The sequence below is a fragment of the Amia ocellicauda genome, chromosome 4, assembly GCF_036373705.1.
Source record: "Amia ocellicauda isolate fAmiCal2 chromosome 4, fAmiCal2.hap1, whole genome shotgun sequence".
NCBI classification, from domain to species: Eukaryota; Metazoa; Chordata; class Actinopteri; order Amiiformes; family Amiidae; genus Amia; species Amia ocellicauda.
The window spans coordinates 31,254,015-31,274,392 of record NC_089853.1 but is presented as its reverse complement, the minus strand read 5'-3'; the positions used below and the strand labels follow the sequence as shown (position 1 = coordinate 31,274,392).

The 20,378-nt window shown below is 38.2% G+C and overlaps 1 long non-coding RNA gene across 1 annotated transcript in view; it reads right to left on the bottom strand.

Annotated features, from left to right (window-relative positions):
- Positions 1-19,556, bottom strand: part of LOC136748271 (uncharacterized) — a 40,965-nt gene extending 21,409 nt beyond the window's left edge. The window contains exon 1 of the long non-coding RNA XR_010816572.1: positions 19,449-19,556. This is a non-coding gene — a long non-coding RNA (uncharacterized LOC136748271). The remainder of the gene's footprint in view (positions 1-19,448) is intronic.
- Between the last annotated feature and the right edge of the window lie 822 nt (positions 19,557-20,378).

The following is a 20,378-nucleotide window of genomic DNA, read 5'->3' as shown; positions in this document are numbered from 1 at the left end:
GTGGAAGCAAACGTGTAGGATGACTGAATATTAAATGAAAACTTCCAGTTACAGAAAAGGTCCCCTGCTATCAACATTCAGGACATATGAAACAAGTCGTTCAAATAATCTCTTAAAATTTTAACAAATTATTAAAAACATTCTGATTGTCTGATTTTTTTTCTTTTTTTTTCTGGACTGGTTCATGTGAATTTATATGAACTGGTCTAAATCTGTGCCTGCAGAGCAAAATATGGAAAAACAGGTGGAAATTAAATTAAAGACTATTCGAGTGTTCAAATATTTATTGTCAACACCTTCATGTTAATAGTTAAGTTACTTTTTATACCTCATTATTATAGTGTCACCATCAAGCATATGAATCTTATATTAATTGTGCATTTGAAACCTTAAAAGATCTCTTAAGTCTTAAGCATAAGCAGTTGTCTAAACAGACTGGAAAAATAGCTTGTGCAAATTTCACTAAAGGGTAAGTCATTCTAAGCAGACTTCCTAAATCAGATTTTGGGAACAGGATATTTATTTATTTTCAAATTGTAAGAGGGAAAGATAAGTGAAACTAATGTTGAAGAGCAAATTATCAGAGATTACAGGGAATTTAGCCTCTTTCATTAGCTCTGCTTTGCCAATTCTAAATAAGACCACATCTTCAGTGACATATTTCTTAATATCCTAAAAAGTTAAATACTTAAAAAAGTAAAAAGAAAAAAATAACAGATCCAGTTCTTAAGATTTTTTTAACTGATCTGTCGGTTTTACTTTTTGTCTAAGAAAATATCCAATCAAATCTTTAATTACATGCACAACTTAACAACTATATCTATATAAGTTTAAAATATAAATCTATATATTGGAAAAGTAATCATAATTAACAAAATAATAAACAAACAAACACACACATACGTATACACTACCGGTCACAACTTTTAGAACACCCCTATTTTTCCAGTTTCTTTGAAATTTAAGCAGTTCAAGTCCAGTGAATAACCTGAAATGGTACATAGGTAAGCGGTAAACTGAGAGAGGTTAAAATAAAGTTGAGGTTACCAAAAACTGAAAAATAATGTACATTTTAGAGTTATAAAAAAGGCCTTTTTCCTGAAACAAGTAATAGGTTAACAACTTACAGCTGTTCTGCAGCAATGGAAGTAAATTAAGCCTTGAAAGTTGATGCAAACAATTCCTACAGGTGTCCCAACTTTTGTTGATTACTTACAAACCCTCAGGGGTTCATCCTACAGCAAAATAATGACCCAAAACATACCTCAAGGCTATGTCAGAACTACCTTAGAAGAAAAGAACAAGACGGTAGGCTTCAAATCATGGAATGGTCGACACAGTCTCCAGACTTAAACCCCATCGAGCTGGTTTGAGATGAACTGGATAATAGGGTGAAAGCAAATCAACCTACAAGTGCAACACATTTGTGGGAACTTCTGCAACAGTGTTGGGAAGAACTTTCCGAACAATATTTGATTTCCATTGTAGAAAGAATGCCACAAGCATGTTCGGCTGTTATAGCTGCAAAAGGTGGCTACTTTGATGAGTCACAAATTTAAATTAAATTTTGTTAAGCAAAACGATTCCATTATTTCTTTTTTATCTCCAATTGTTTATTTGTTCTATGCTTTAATTTCAGAGTACGTTGAGACATTAAACTGGAAAAATGTAGGTGTTCTAAAACTTTTGACCAGTTGTGTACAAATATTTCAGAGCTGTACAATTTCAACTTGTGTAATGGCCTCTCTCAGCTTCAATTGTGAAAATTCTTAGGAAGGGTGGAACCCTGACCATACCTAAGTCTGGAGAGTATGGTAAAGCTTCTCAAGAGGCTTGACTTCAATTTGAAGAACCGAATTGTGAGTTTGAAAACACTCTAAAACATCATCTGCTAATGCTTCATATCCACTGTTATTCCTTGATCCAATGGCCAGGGGCTTTGCCTGTAGCCACTCAGTTGATGAAGCCTGTCTGCTATTGCTCCCTCACATCAAAACCCATCTTTCGAGCAAACCACACCAACCTGCAGTGTCCTCCGTTCTGCGAAACTAACTGCTCTCTTATCAAGAGGCAGATGCACTTGAATCTTCCAATCAGGCAGAGAAAACCCATTTTCTTCATTTCAGTCTAGCACTTGGCTGCCTTTGAGAGTGATTGACTGAAGTGCTGTGAAGTGCTTTTTAAAAGTGTGCAGACAATCCTGGGATAAGGCCTCAATACTTTTACCTAAGATTATTTTATTTTTATGTTAATTGCCATTTTGGGCAATTTTAATTAAAGATGCCCAAACTGAGCTAATTACCAATTTGGGGAGGACCTCATCCAGTAGTGGATTGCAAAGGCAGATGATGATGATAATGAGTTGCTCCCCCTTTTGCCTTCAGAACAACCTCAATTCGTCAGTCAGAGGCATGGACTCAACAAGGTGTCACAAGCATAAGTGCAGGCTAATTCTCAAAGAAACCTGTGGGTTTTATTATGTTCAGCTCAGCTGCAGCACTGGAAGCTAGCTCACTTTCAGGAAGAAAGTCCGCACAACAAGGCCCTACATCATGTAACCTAATGCTATCAGACACTCCCATTAATGTGATTCTATGAAGCAATCATAATAATTTAAAACGATATCAAATACATTCAGACAGATTTCATCAAAACACTTTCTAGCAGTCAACACACTCACAGAACAATTTCTATTATGAATCTACCAGTATTCTTTGAGCCAGAATTACAGCAGACAGCCTTAAATTAGACAAGAACTCCTCTCATTCTGATTGCCGTGTTAAAGACTGCTGCAAGTACCACGAATTAGACTGTACTATGCTTTCACTGGCCTCAAAAATCATTAAGGAGCTCCTGGTCCTGACCTCATTCAATTTTCATTTTACAGTTTCCTATGGGCTGCGAGTATAGTCTAAAAGCCCTGACTTACTCTGGCAAATGAAATATGATCATGGCACAGTGGCTGCTGCCTGACTCAGCACAATCTGTAAAATTTTTGTCATCGTCATCTGTAAAGTATTCCAGTTCCTGTAAAGAAGAGCCCACACAGAACCAGCAATTTCTCTCAAGCCTTATCATTAAACTCACCTTTACTCGGTCACTATCACAATTTCCTTCTTAAGGTATGTCCATCAAACTGTAATTCAGAAAATGAATCCATTTGGAAAGCATGTCTAGGGGCTCTTTGTTTAGAAATTAATTTAGGAAAACAATTCAAATCCCCATCGTTGCCGATCTCGACAATTGTAGATGAGCAAAATAATTACATTGTCCAAACAATAACTGAAGCTTTGGATTAAATGAATACTATGATAAAATTAACATTATAACCGAGAACAGTGTCCAAATACATATCTCGCATATATCAGTTTTAATTTTCATTAATTTTTAAAAAACATTAAATTTGAAATAAAAATTAAATAAACTATGATCCACTAAATATATTCATACTATGCCAAGTCATACAAATATATTATTTATACATGTTTGTACATGATGATTGCACTTATTTGTTAAGACCAATGACCACAAAAAAACTCTTATGTTTGTAGCTAGTGTGGTTCAATACATTATCTCAAATTACTGGTGTAGGCTTTACCATGCAATGTGGTGTGGTAACAATGATATTCAGAACTGCACTTACCGATTTTTAAAGATACTAAACAAGGGATTAAACAATCTGGAGAAGCTTGCAGGCTTTGTCCTACGAGTTTATCTACCAATTTAAAAATTCACCCTGACATTAATTGTACATTACATTAATGCATATATGTCTGCTTCACCACTGAGAGCGACTACTAGAGCGTCTATTTTTCAGTCTCTGTCTTTCTGCTGCATCTTTGATTGCCCCAGACCACTTAAAAACATTCAAATCTGAAAAGGCGAAAGGCTCCTCAGCACAGTTTATCAGTGCATACTACCAGTGCTCACCTGTGGCTCAGAACGGTGACTAAATGCAAAAATTATACAGAAACTGCAAACAACACAAAGAAGCATGGAAAGATGAATGCTTGGAATAACAAGAAGAGACAGAAAAATAAAGAAATTAATCAGAGAATCAAAAAAAGTGTTTAACATTGAAAGAGTGACAATGTTAAAATGCCAATGGGCCGTACACATTGCAAGAAGAACAGACCAAAGATGTACCAAAGAAGCTATATAATGGATCCCAAGTGATGCTTTGCCAGTGTGACCTGGCAAAGACATGCTCTACATTGGAAAAAAGTCCAAACATTTTGGGGAGGACCTCATCCAGTAGTGGATTGCAAAGGCAGATGATGATGATAATGAGTTGCTCCCCCTTTTGCCTTCAGAACAACCTCAATTCATCAGTCAGAGGCATGGACTCAACAAGGTGTCACAAGCATCATGTTGACTCAATTGCTTCCCATAGTTGTTGCAAATTGGCTGGTGGTGGATCTCTACTCCCAACAGCTCATTCCATCTCATCCCACAGATACTCTATTAGAATGACATCTGGTAACTGGAGAGGCCACTGCAGTAAGCTGAAGACATTGTCATGTTCCCAGAACCATTCCTGGACAATCCTAGCTTTGTGGCATGGGGCATTATCCTGCTGCAAGAACCCATTCGCAGATGGATACACGGCTGCCATGAAGGGATGCACTTGATTCCCAACAATGTTCAAATATCCTGTGGCAAACATTGATCCACTCATACAAGGTTACATGGCGAGGTTCCTCATCCACCCCCCAACCTCTCCTCTAAGGCATACCCCAAGGCTCCGTCCTGGGCCCGCTCCTGTTCTCTCTCTACACTCGTTCCCTGGGCCCCCTCATCGCATCCCATGGTTTCTCCTACCACTTCTATGCTGATGATGCCCACATCTTCCTGTCTTTTCCCTCTTCTGACCCTCTCATCCCCTCTCGCATCTCTTCCTGCTTGTCTGCTGTTTCCGCCTGGATGCACTCGCACCACCTCAAGCTCAATCTCTTCAAATCGGATCTCTTCTTTTTTTCCCCCACTCTTCCTCACTTTCTGCTGATATCTCCATTTCAATCCCATTGAGTCTACGACACTCTCTCCTTCTTCTTCCGCTAAAAACCTAGGAGTGACCCTCAATCCTGTGCTCTCCTACACCAAGCATATCACCACGCTGACACGCACTTGCAGATTCTTCCTGAGCGACATACGCCAGATCCGTCCCTTCCTCACCAACTACTCGACTCAGCGGCTCGTCCAGTCACTGATCCTCTCCCGCCTGGACTACTGCAACTCCCTCCTGGCCGGCCTACCTGCAACTACTATCCGCCCGCTCCAGCTCATCCAGAACTCTGCGGCCCGTCTGGTATTCTCTCTGCCCCCTTTTGCACACGCTACTCCACTGGCTCCTGATAACAGCACGCATTCAGTTCAAGACATTTACCCTCACCTACCGCTGTCTCGACCACATGGCAACAAGCTACCTTCCGTCCCTCGTCTCTCCATACATCCCCTCCAGACCGCTGCGGTCTTCCAGTGGCAGAAGACTAACTCTGCCTCCTCTCCACTCTCCATCCTCCAGAGCCGCTCCTTCTCATCCCTGGCCCCTAAGTGGTGGAACGACCTTCCCACTGAAGTCAAAACAGCAGAGTCCTTGACCTCATTCCGGTGATTACTCAAGACACAACTTTTCAGACAATACTTGTAATTTTAGTCCTTTACTCTCCTGTAGGATAGCACTTTACAACATTTTAACATGCTTCTTGCGTTACTTGTATTTGTATTATTTTGATTTCCCCTTTGCTCCCGTTCCCGTAGCCCTTGACTGTGACCTAACATCTTGTCCGCACCTAGCTTTTACTATCCAGGATGTAAGACCTCATTTATTGTATTCACTTGTGTAAATTGGAATTTGTAAAATGTATTATGCTTTGAATTGCTTTGTATTATGTAAATCTGAATTTGTAATGTTTTGTACTGAACTGTATTTTTGCACTTTGTATTGCGCCCGGATAAGGGCATCTGCCAAAAAATAAATAATAATACAACAGGACTCAATATGTGCCACAAAAACATACCCCACACCATCACACTGCCACCACCAGTCTGCATTCTTGATACCCTGCAGTATCAATCCATCGACTCCTGCAGTTTTTGCCATATCCTGGTCCTCTTATCAGCGTGAAACAGCAGAAAATGTGATTCAATCAGACCAGGTGATTTTTTTCCAATCCTCCATTGTCCAGTGTTTTTGCTCCTTAGCCGACTGCAACCTCAGATAGGGTATGGCAGGCGATGACCTATCCGTGACAAGGTACGATGAGTTGTGTGCTCAAAGTTGCTTTAATCTTTTGTATTGTCCATTCTCCCTCTGATTTTGCACACACACAGCATCTCTAGGTAACTGCCAACCTGCTTTAAATTGCATAGTCTGAACACGTGATGCTGTCACTGACTGCACAGTCTTTTTCATGGAAAGGGAGGGTGTATCTAATAAAGTGGCAACTCAGTGTACATCAGGGAAGACTGTCACAGAAACCATGCAGGCAATAATTTCAACAGAGGTTTGTTTCTGGCTTTTCCCATGTGCAAAATATCTTAAAATTACAAAGGAAACAAAAAAGCTTAATACTTACAACATTTTGTTATTCAATAGAGGATTGTGGAATACTTCAAATCAAACTCACCTATATTGTTGGCTTACTGTGAATGTACCAACTACTTTACAACTCAATTAGGATTTTTTAAATTAATCTCACATCATCATTACAACCTTCATCCCAGCACTAGATGGATGAAGACCACTTACAAGCTCCCTCTAAAACAAACTGCCAGGGCATTCAGTTTAATTCTACACTGCCATCCACTGTGCGAAGAACAGAGCTAAAGAGCCAGAGAATCACAGCCAGTCATCTAATATTTGAACCTATAACCTTAGAAATATAGCACCCATCCTGTACTTAGATAAGCATGTTCAGCACCAATGATGAGTACCATCCTATTTTTTTAATTTTCCTGCTCCAACCTACAGTAGAAGTGCTAATAGTGTAGGAGTCAGCACATTAAATCAAATCAATATTCAAACAAATATCTCAATCTGTTAATACAGTAATTAGTGAACATTTAAAGGATATTATTTCATTGGGTCTCATACAGTCTAGTTTCCAGCTTTTCAAGGACATATCACAGCTTCATACAAATAGTGTAAAAAACATGCAGATTTAGGTGGCATTAAGTCCAAGGTTAAACCAAGCCAGAGACCTGAGTTACCACTATATTAGTTATTAGTTATCTCCTTAGGACCTACTGACACATTTAGACTTTGTTAAAACAGCTTCAGAATTGACTTGCTTCTTATAAAAGAGCTCCTTTTCTTGTACATCATCTATATCACCTATCTATACTTCACAGTGAACCACCTTTTGACATCATCTTGAGACTAAGAGCATTGATTAAATCCAAAAAATAAAGAACAGGCAGTTGCACTGCTCATGATGCAACATATCATACTGGTGTATGTCAACACATATAGCAGGGCAGTTTAAAAGCAAGTAAATAACTAATAAGGACACAGAACAAGGCTGTTTTCTTACACCATATGAGTTGCCCTGTCTAAAGGCATCTGAAAATTAAACTTAATAATAATAATAATAATAATAATAATACTTAATTCTGCGAGTAAATGTGATTTAAACTTAAACAACACCCTTTTCATTTAAAAATTCCACTATCCCCCCTATAAAAAACAAAAACCTAGCCTACATAACAGTAATTCACGTTAAGTTAAGACATTCCTCCTAAGTACTCCCTAGTAACAAATACAGTGCTGTGCAAAAGTTTTGGGCAGGTGTGAAAAAATGCTATAAAGTAAGAATGCTTTCAAAAATAGACATGTTAATTGATTATATTTATCAATTAACTAAATGCAAAGTGAGTGAACAGAAGAAAAATCTACATCAAATCCATATTTGGTGTGACCACCCTTTGACTTCAAAACAGCATCAATTCTTCTAGGTTCACTTGCACACAGTTTGTGAAGGAACTCAGCAGGTAGGTTGGCCCAAACATCCACAGAAGAACTGTGGTTAGTTCTCCAAGATTTAGGCAGCCTCAGTTGCTTCTCTCTCTTCATGTAATCCCAGACAGACTCAATGATGTTGAGATCAGGGCTCTGTGGGGGCCATACCATCACTTCCAGGACTCTTTGTTCTTCTTTACGCTGAAGATACTTCTTAATGACTGTTGCTGTATGTTTGGGGTCCTCGTGCTGCAGAATACATTTGGGGCCAATCAGATGCCTCTCTGATGGTATTGCATGATGGATAAGTATCTGCCTGTACTTCTCAACATTGAGGAGACCATTAATTCTGACCAAATCCCCAACTCCATTTGCAGAAATGCAGCCCCAAACTTGCAAGGAACCTCCACCGTGCTTCACTGTTGTCTACAGACACTCATTTGTGTACCGCTCTCCAGCCCTTCAGCGAACAAACTGCCTTCTCCTACAGCCAAATATTACAAATTTTGACTCTTCAGTACAGAGCACCTGCTGCCATTTTTCTGCACCCCAGTTCCTGTGTTTTTGTGCATAGTTGAACCGCTTGGCCTTGTTGTCACGTCGGAGGTATGGCTTTTTGGCCGCAAGTCTTCCATGAAGGCCACTTCTGACCAGACTTCTCCGGACAGTAGATGGGTATACCAGGGTCCCACTGTTTTCTGCCAATTCTGAGCTGATGGCACTGTTGGACATCTTCCGATTGCGAAGGGAAGTAAGCATGATGTGTCTTTCATCTGCTGCAGTAAGTTTCCTTGGCCGACCACTGCGTCTATGGTCCTCAACGTTGCCCGTTTCTTTGTGCTTCTTCAGAAGAGCTTGGACAGCACATCTGGAAACCCGTCTGCCTTGAAATGTCTGCCTGGGAGAGACCTTGCTGATGCAGTATAACTACCTTGTGTCTTGATGCTGTGCTCAGTCTTGCCATGGTTTATGACTTTTGACAGTAAACTGTCTTCAGCAACCTCACCTTGTTAGCTGAGTTTGGCTGTTCCTCACCCAGTTTTATTCCTCCTACACAGCTGTTTCTGTTTCAGTTAATGATTCTGTTTCAATTTAATTGAATTGATGATCATTAGCACCTGTTTTGTATAATTGTTTAATCATACACCTGACTATATGCCTACAAAATCCCTGACTTTGTGCAAGTGTACCTAGAAGAACTGATGCTGTTTTGAAGGCAAAGGGTGGTCACACCAAATATGGATTTGATGTAGATTTTTCTTCTGTTCACTCACTTTGCATTTAGTTAATTGATAAATATAATCTATTAACATGTCTATTTTTGAAAGCATTTTTTCACACCTGCCTAAAACTTTTGCACAGTACTGTACATCTTCAAAAAGGTCTGTTATTCTGAACTTAAAATTAGGGGGAAAAAATACATACATCTCCTATAAATACAGTATTACATTGGACCTACTTCCATTCAATACTCCCTTTTTTGGGGGGTTAAAAGTTGGAGTGCATGTTATTTTTCCTAGGTTAAAATCAAAGACACTTTCAACTGTCCTTCAAGTTTCAGTAAAAACCTCCTTCCTCAAGTCATTTGACCTTGTTACCAACAGCATGCAAGACAACTTGACATTGCTCTTTAATGGACTGTACACTGTTGTTTCTTATCAACCAGCAGAAATGTGTTAAAATAACAATTAATTTTAGCATGCACAATCAATCCTTAAAAAAACAATTAAAAAATGAATGATTGCCCTGGGGTACTTGAATTAATTTGTATTTTCTCAGAGATTTGAGATGAGTTTCTCCATATTTTTGTGCACAAATTTGTTTAAATCCCTGATAGTGAGCATTTCTCCATCCATCCACCTGACAGGTGTGGCAAATCAAGAAGCTGATTAAACAGCATGACCATTACACAGGTGCCCCTTGTACTGGGGACAGTAAAAGGCTACTCTAAAATGTGCAGTTTTGTCACACAACACAATCCCACAGATGTCTAAGTTTTGAGGGAGTGCAATTGGCTGCTGACTGCAGGAATGTCCACCAGAGCTGTTGCACAACCAAATAATTTCTGGACAAATGGTCTCAGGGAAGTTTATCTGCCTGCTCATTGTCCTCACCAGGGCCTTGACCTGACTCCCTAAAAACTTGAGACTTGATATCCATTGATAAGGGCCTAATTAATTTATTTCAATTGACCGATTTCCTTATATGAACTGTAACTCAGTAAAATCTTTAAAACTGTTGCGTTTTGTTCAGTGTATATATTGTTACTCCATGCTTGGTGGCGAGGTGGGGACCCACCCTGAACTACCCTGCATCTCCCCAGACCCTGGTGGAAGAAAATTACCATGTGGGCGGATGACAACATATGACCAGTGTTTTCCCCCATGACTGGCTCTCCCCTCACTTAAACAGGAAGTGACAGGCTTCCTGTTGTAGAGAGGCAGAGAGGAGAACCTGGGAGAGGAGCTGACTGTTTTGTGTGTGAACAAAAGAAGAGCTTTGAGCATAACAATTATGGTAACAGGACTTGGATTATTAATTTGACAACGACAACAGATTGCAGATATTGGATTGATAGTGTATTGTCTTATTATTATATTTAGAGAAGGACCAGATTATGTGTGTTAGTTTAGGCTCAACAAAGAGTTAGCTTTTGTTTTCAGTTTCTGTTGGTCTTGTTGTGGTTTGAGCACTGTAATAAATCACTGTGTGTACCCGTTTGTCTCCTTGTTCCTTAAACCCCACCTGAGAGCCCTGGCAGTGCTGGACTTACTCCCAACACTGCCACTTGTATGTATATATTTATATATATATATATATATAAATATATACATACTATATATATATATATATATATATATATATATATATATATATATACACACACATATACATATACATACACATACACATACACTTATTCGAATGCCTGTTTTAGTTTTTTGTTTAGTTTTTTATCTGAAAAACATGTATGATGAAAAATGAAAAACTGATATCATCTAGCAAGTTCCAGTCTTCTAAAACCCTGGTAATAATTGCGTGTGTGGCAGTATCATCATGTGTTCACACTTGTGTTATTTTGATACAGAATCAGAAATAGAAAATTAAGAAAACAAAATATGTACAGCCACATTTTTCTTTTAGTTCTTGTTAATAAATGAGATTCCCTATAGATTGCAATTCATTCTGAACTTAATTCCCGAAGCTAGCAGCGATACGGTGTATTATAGGAATAGATGTTATGAAAATCCAGACGCGTTTGATTAATCTGTAAGTGAGTGCAGTGATGTTTTTGACTGAAGGATCAGGTTGGTTGTGAACAACTGAACAAATTATATCACAGATCACATACATTGTTCAGAACTATTGGGGTTTGCGCTTTTAAAATTTCACATCTACATGGGGACCAAACTTTGGTTCAAATGTAGAATGTGCAGAGCAGGCTGGGCAGTGCACAACTGAGAAGAGAGGCTTTCTGGAAACAGCACCCAAATGAGTGGCCTCTAGCTGTAGTTTGAATTTCTTTGAAGATAATAAGCATCTTCATTTTCTGCAAGGAATATATACCTCGTTCTGTAAAACAAATCAGCATTCTTTGATGTCACTATGCACAAACACAGAGAAGCAGTGTTTTATAAAAAGTTGTTTTACTGAGCAGATGGCAAAGTTAAATTTGGATGATTTTGGGACTCACCAATAGGTTTACTGCTGGATTTAAACATATCGATTTTACTTAATTGTTCCTGAACAGTATCGAGTTTAAAACAATGTCTTGCTGCCCCGTTCTTGGTTTAAAAACCTTGCAACAGTATCCACTATATGGCAGTGAGTGAGCTTCACATGAGCTTGTATCCTAGCAGAAGTCTGCACCATGGTTCTGAATAGTACACAGAAGAGGAAAGGCATTCTGAAAATATATGAAACTGCAAGCAATAATCTGAGAATATCTTACATAAACGTCTATAGCTTTGATTAAAATACCAATACCAAGCTGGACACTATTTCCTTCCAGCTTTAACTTCCCTTAATTTCAAGGTGTAATCAAGGACACTCAACCTCTAGGGTGAGATAATAAAGGGGGCAATTTCTATTAGTTTGAAACAGAAAAAGCCAAAGTAATGCTGAATGAGTCTGGTATCTTTAATTACTCAGAGTTAAACGGTATTATATTCAATACATTGTATGGCAGATTAATGAAATATCATGGCAATGACCACTTGGTATTGCGAGAATTATGATTTACTTGGTTACAACAAATGAAATGAGGTCATATACAGTATACATTTACTATATGTTCACAACAGGTATTAAACACACAACCTCTGAAATGCAAACATTCATCACAGGATAAACAACAGTGTTACTGTCAAGGTTTCTTTTTATGATGTATTATGGTTCATTACAGTTCTCTAATGCAGCTTGTAATAACTTGTTACAAAACAAAACAATAACAAAATAAAAATCACCACAGGGCCCTTAGTTTAAACTCAATTTGTGGTAAATGCTTTCAAGTCAGAAAGTGAACACACAATTCAAAACCAATACAGAATAATGAGTCTGACAAACAGAATAAAAGCACAACACTGTCCCTTTCAAATGCAAGCCCAGGTTGGCAAGATATTCTAATCCATACTGGCATGGTGTAATAATTTTATAATATTTTTTTCACATTAGTAATCTCTTGGACCAATGCTTAGAGGGAAAATGCTCTTTTAGAGAGAATACAAATAAAAGATGTTCAAATGTAATAGAGCTTTAGTCAGAGACCTACAAATGTATAATGTAAAGTAACATGCTCAGGCTGTTAACTATGGAAATTAAACAGTGTTTCACTTTACTTTAAAAACAAGATGTAGTTTATACTGCAAAAAAAATGTAGAGCCCACACAACAGAAAAAAAAAATCATGAAGCTGACACAGTGCTATTTAAAATGGTTGTTAAGCAGTTACATTATATAACCAGAGAGGGACTTCTTTATGAGATTCAGTAAATTTTCTTACAGGCTTTGCTTTAACACTTGCTGCCATAGCCACTGTTGGCTGCTTGTCTACTAAGAAAACGATCTGCCTTTGCTGTCTCTCAGTCAATACTTGCTCTGCACAATGTCGTGACATTTCAAGTGGTGTGGTAACATCTTTTACAAAAGGGCATTTATGCATCTCCTTTATATTATTTATTTAACAGAGTATATGAATACCCCTATTAAGCTTACTTTTTTTAACCACATAAATGAACCAAGAATTCTAGAATGCCCTGACATTCAGAAAGAGTACTTATCACACTGCAGAAACGCAGGCTGATGTTGCTTCTGACATCCAGGCAATACGATACAATACAGCACCCTGGCTGAAGTTGACAAGTTCAAAATGTTGCCATACTGACTCAAGTTACCCTAATGTCTCAGGTGCCCCCCATTTCTGGTAATAATGTTTATTTTAAAGAAATATATAGTCCTATACAATCAATGCTATGCCTAGAATCATGTGGCTATGTTACTTCAAACGTCGAACCATTAACAAGGTTGGTCTTATTTGCAAAGCGAAATGATGCACTGAAGCACAGATATGTTTGCAGCAAGTAGTTTATGCAAAAAAAAAAGGAAAAAGGAACAAATCTGGGATTAAAGTCCATAGATTGTTCATGACTAGAGACAAATAAGCCAAAATATTTGGTTAAGAGTGAAATCATTTAAGCCATTACTTGGAGTAAACCATCAGCAAGTTGTAGTTGAAAGCAAACTTTCCAACAGATGCAGAAAGTTTAGTAAATACAGTCCTATGATGCCTGTGGTACATGTAGCCATTTGCAACATTTAGCCAGTTTCCACTAAAGGGACGGGACTTGCTTACTGATACTGAGGGACAGGCCTTCAATCAACGCAGAGGGTTCAGGCACTGAGCCTTGGTCATATCTGAGGGGGAATTAAATGTATATAATACATTTACTTTACTTTTCATTAACTATGAGCTAATTTCTGAAAGCACTAGAAAAAAACACAACGCTGCAAATGATGAGAATCTACTGGAAAAACAATCTAGCCCCTTGTGCTCACATTCAGTCCAGACTGGACTCTGTGAGCAGCACTATCGCAGATCAGTGTGCACGCCTTGCTTCCTGGCTGTCACTGTTGCTCCCGTCTCCGAGTTGGTGTTTGTCGGGAACGTATGATTGCAGTCAAGGCTGAGATGCTGTATTCATAAGGGAATTATGCTAAACTGCTGCACTTTGAGTGGCTGGTGGTGTATTTCCCAAACAGTACCAAGTCTAATTAAAAAATAAAATAATGCTATCGAACGCATGTTGTGTATTTTCAAGTAAAGAAATACTCAAAGTAAAATGAATGCTTTTATAGATACCCTGAAGTCAAGTACGAATTCCCCACAGAAAGCTACATCAATAAAACACATTTTTAATTGGATTTTGAACCTAAGAAAATATGTATCTTTTTTAAATAATTTGTTCATAACAATGCATTAATACTAGGCAAAAATTACATTTTGTTTGTACTTTTTACTAAATTGCCAAGTTTCTGCCTTCCACAATCAGTGAACAATGAAATGTGAATACTATAGATGATGAAGGATGAAGGAAAGATTTTAAATTAAAGCGTACTAGCATCTTTGTTACTTTCAATTTGGAGGTTAAAACACCCTTTATATATATGTTTAGCTTTGTAGATGAATGAATGTAAGCACCACATTTCAGACTTAAGATTATGCATGTGTTGAATTGTCATTAGTCATGAATGGTCCATATACCAGTGATGTCTCACATGCAGTGCTGGAGACACATTCAGCAGAGTGCAGAAAAACATTACATCATGTTTGAACAATAACAAAGGTGTGAATTTTCATTCCGAAAAGGGATTATTTCTAAAAAAAAAAAAAAAAAAAAACACACACATACACTAAGATTCCAATATGCTTAAGAAAAGATCTAAAATTGTAGGTTGAATCTTTATCTAACTGATGTTTTTGTATGATCTGATTTTGGTATTTTCTTTCATTCTCACTTGGCTGAAACTGATATATTCATGTTTTTTAAGGAGACTAAATACTACTTTAGTTGTGCATCTGCAAATAAAAATGAATAATTTGCATTTTTAAATAAGTGGGAATAAATCTGATATATTTGTGTCAATGATGAAAATACAATACTTAAACTCCTGATCTAAGTGTATCAATCTAATAATCAGATGAAACACTGTATGTACACAAACACTCTCTTGATAAATAATAAATGCCAATACTAATATTGGGCCTTTAATCTTCCATTTTTAAGTGAACCACACAAGCCATAAAGGTGGGGGCAGGGGGGATGAAAAATAGTGCTTAGTAACCAATGGGAAATGTTATAATTGCCCATATAAAAGCAAGTTAACCTGTAATTGCATTCAGTAATGGTCTCCCACTTTCAGTTGCTTCCTTGAAATGTGCATAAAGTGCATAATTCATGCAGCATGTTACATAGTTATATTAGCTTACGTAATACACATACATCATATATGATAACATCCAAATTGGAAGTGTAAGAGGATTGTAATCAAGTGAATGATAAAGCTCAAGTTCAAAGTTGGTGTTCCTGATGCAGATTTTGTTTATTCTTATTGAACACAGGCCTATTAGTCAGTGGGCTACTTATTGCAAGTCACCAGAACCAAAAAGTAGGTTTAACAGTATGTAATAAACAGATTTTCATTTTAATAAAATATAAAAAAAACAATGTGATGTTTTTCCCCTCTGGTGCAACAGCTGTAAAGGTCTTTATTGGTTTTTTAGCGATACCACCTATTCTAGTGCTGTATGGTACATTTGGAAAACTGCTACAACTTTGTTATAGCATCTCATCAATGTCTTTCAACAATATCTATAATGATACTGTCATGCCAAAGTGGGCACAATTTTCATTGTTCTTAAAGTATTCCTGGAAACAAACATGTCTTTACACATTTTTCAACCAACCATTTTGGCTTGGGCCCAGACTAAACCAAAACATTGGCCCATCCACCAATCTCAATTACAATTTCAATACATGATGGCAGATTTTTGACAGACAACTCAAGACCTTAATGAGTTGGACACAATATTTAGTGTGCAGAAACACTGCACAAGAAAAAAAGACTGAACATTGCCAAGATACAACAGAAATGGAAAATGTGGTTTTAACAAGACACACTGTGTGTAAATGGACCAGAGGAGACAACAACATCAAAATACAAAACTGTGTTTTAATTTGGAATATATTGGCACGTATTATCGAAGTGTTATTAAACAGGCACTCAATGATATTCACTAATGTATATACACTATAAACAAACTGTACATTGTTCCTATATGTTCACACTTTATATATTTCTGCACTTGACTTGCATCCCTGTTACATGCTAATTATCACTTTATTTCTTACTCACAGCCACCTTGAAAGATATGCTCTGCCCAAAATCTCTGGTTGTAACTGCATTATTTCAGCATGTATGCAAAAGGGTTTCTCAAGAGGACAAGCAGACATTGATGGCAGATTCACACGTATGAAAGAAAAGCTCAGTTATCTTTATATGAAGCTCAGGAACTTTTGTCCTATCTGATTTCAAGAACAGGAGAGACAGTCATACCTTAGTAATAGGCCATCATATGGAGGTCTGAAACACAGAAACACCACCACTCATGAAAGTCACCCCTACACGAGCCATAAGAGGGACAAGCTACTGAAGGATATTCATCAGTAATAAAAGCTAAGGTCTATAGATGATGTCATGCATATTATAAATTAGCATCTTCTCTAGTGAGGTGAGTACTGAAAGTTAAGCATTTGCAGAGGGAGTTTCTGATTCACAAAGGGTAAAAAAATGAAGGAGAGCAACATGATGACCCAGGAATTCAGACACTTCAGTCAATGGAGGGATGCTGTGAGGCCTGTACCGTACAATAGGCATCTGGCATAGTACTGATTTCTGCTAACTCCCCTTGATGATTATATAATTATATAGCTTCCCTACCCTGAGAAACAGAAGTTATGTTCTTAAAACTGGCCATTACACAGATGAACTGAATAGCTTTTGGCATTTGTTTTGTGTTAAAAAAATGAAAGACCAGAATTTAAACATAAACGTTCTTCTAATGGTTAATTTATTGTTAATGTTTCCCTTCCCCCTGTTGTCATTTCAGAACGTGTTTGTTTTGATTTAAAGGAACACAATATGAACACCAAGTGCATTTTAGACTGATGTCGGCTTTCCTTCCTATAAAAACAAAAACAAGGAACGATATACTGAAATCATATCTATGTCAAGGTTTTTCAGTCCTGGATTTCTTGTATTGTACATTTTTCATTCAGGTTGAGCTATTATTACCTCATACAATCTCAATACTCAACTGAACTACTGTGTTTTCTTCTTTTTTAAAACTTCTGACCTCAGTCCTTGCTTTTAGAAAAAAACTGCTTTAGGTGTATTGAAAATGTAGGTCAGTCCTCCGGTTTTTATACAGAAATTGTTACTCCCCGTTAGCCGTTTCAACCACTCTTAATAATTTTCCAGTTAAAGATGTATAGACACAGGTGGGAATTGTTCTGTACACAATACTCCAAAACTAAGCTGCCTTGAGTCCACATGAGCCAAATTGGTTCCAGACCCTCAGACATTGAAGTATAAAAAATACAGTTTGGAAAGTCAGTACTTTCATGGCCCTTGGTCCCCATACCCAATAAACTAGTCTAAAATGTAAACCCGGTGACATTCAGAGCATTAACATTAGTACGAGTGAAGGTGAAGCATCACCACCAAGAATGAAACATCCTACACAAATATCTGGACAAACCACCCAGACAACTACGTCTCTGCAAAACAGGTCCATAGAGCACTGAGGTCCAGCATCAAGCTTCTTCCAGTAAGATCTGGGCTTAACAGTAAAGTCCCAGCCAAATTAAAAATTGTAGGAAATAGTGCACTGATTTTGAAGATGTACCCTATTCATTTTCAAAAGCAGTGATATAAAGGAATGAGACTGAAAAGAAAACCCCAAACAGCGGCAGACACGCATGTCATTCATTTTGTGTGTCAGTTCTCAAAAGCCTTAACAGAACTCACATTATGATGCTGCGACAAACAGCCAATTGAGGAAAAGAGTCTCCCAGTCCTTTTTTCAGACCTCCACAGTTACCCGTTTATGTTTGAGCCTTAACCTGCTTTGGAGTACATCAGTGGTGCTAGTGCCCTGCAAAATGCAATCTGCCCAGCTTTGTTGCAGGATGCTCAAAAACAATGTCGTTTCCCTATGGAAATGGTAAGGGTAGCTCTAACTAGACTATAATAATCCCTGGGTTAGGCACCCCCCTCTTGTTTCTCATCCTGCTGTTACCATTCAGCTTTAAGCAATATGGTAGCTTAATGTGTTCAAGCAATGAAACGTATATATGCAAAATACATATGTATTGAAGAAAACGGGTTAAAGCAGATATAATGGTTGTAAACGTTTATCAATTCCTTTAATGAATAACAAAAAAAGGTTTGTAAATGTCCAACTGGTAAATAGCTATTTAAAGGTCATTAAATGATTTCCGTTATGAGATACAATGTAGAAGGAGTGCTAACATTTCTTCCACATAACGGAACCGGAATGACCGGATTCTGACAGATACATGCATTTCTATTGCAATTCACATTTGTGCTCACAATTTTAAAATCTTGATTGGAACTGATTGGAAATAATGAAGGTAGTTATTAAGGAAAATAACGTATGTTCTTTATACATTAAACGGACACAATGAAACACTAGTCAAAGCATAACATCAAAGTTGAAACGAGAAGTTATCTTCTTGGGTTAGTGATCTTCAATCACATTGCCAGAAATTGCATACCAGCTGATAATGATTTCAAACAGGTCACGTTAACCCTAATAGGAGGCATAAACGAGAAAGCCAATACATACATAGCAGCTTTCGTTTTTCTGAAAACACGTTCATTGAAAAAAGAAAAGAAACCTGTGAGCAGCGGAAGCCACACAATGAGCTGTGCCGACACAAAACAAACACACCTTTCACGTTTGCGGGGATGTGATCGCCACTGAAACTGGTGAAGTTGCAGTACTATGTACGTGGGATATGAAAGAGTTATTTTTACGTCAACACATAAAAGACTTTCTTTAAATCCTCCCCCTGACGTTGGCGGCTTAGATCGCTATCTCTGTGCATCAAGGTGCCTTCTTCACATCGCGAAACACAATAACTCTCCCCAAAAATTGCTCCCCCTCCCCGAGCTCCCTTTTCAGATGCGCTGCACCCCTACCCCCCAGTCGGCTGCATTTCATGTTTGCATACTTCATCAAAAACAAACACCTAACCTGCACCATGCAAATAGACACAGGCACGTAGCACATTTACAAGACCAGGGTGCACCTGTTCCAGGTCTGCAGTGATTTAAACAGCTGACTCTCTTAAATATTTCATATTTCCATGCATCTCACAGCTGAAACACAACAAACAGCGTCTTACCGTCGTACATTCAGTCATTACTCCCCATCTTATTTCCCCTCCTCCGGTTCCTTTATGAATACCTTATTTATTCCCTATAATAAACAAGACAGTCCGTCTCCCCCCCTCTCTCTCTCTCTCTCTCTCATCCTCTTGTCATTCTCCGCTGCAGCAGAACCACAAAGTCACTCCTCCCCCTATCTCTTCCACGCCATGACGTCAGGGATCAACAGCAGCCGCCCTCCTCCGCTCCGCCATTGGCGATCTCCTCACCTGGCGTCCCGGGCCTGAGAAACAGCGTACTCTGCTGTTCGTCTGATTTAGCGTCAATTACATGCGAGAGGTGGGTTTCTTTCCGTGAGGCAGGGGGGGCGTGAAAATGGCGTAGGGATGCATTGCACTTGAAGCTGCATTACTGCATATTTGTGTCACGCCAGGGGATGGCGCCTGGTACTTCAGTTGTCTGAGGAAGACAGTGCAGACGACGGGCATTGCCATGTTCGTGTTGCTGTGCCATGGGTTTCCGGCTCTTGCATTCATTGTAGAGTGGGTACACACAATTATCCTGTCCCATCTGTAAAGGCCAGGCAGCTAAAGTCTCTGCCTGACTAACTCCAACAGCACCTTTACTTAGCATATTTTTGAACATGCTCCTAAAAAGTGCAGTACATAAACATACAGGACACAATCAGAACAGAAACATTCATCTTTAATAATATTGCATTTAATACCAGCAACTTTTGATACTATAGCAGTTTCACTTTTCCTAGAAGTATAATATTGATAGTTCTAAGCATCTGTAGCATATTGGACAGTAAAACGATACCAAAATAATGAATACCTCAAATGACCACTTAATGGGTTTGGGTGTGAAGCTACACAATGAACTGAAGCAAAATTCTGTAAAAATTAAAATGGACCTCTAGGGTTACTCTGTGTCTATGTACACTC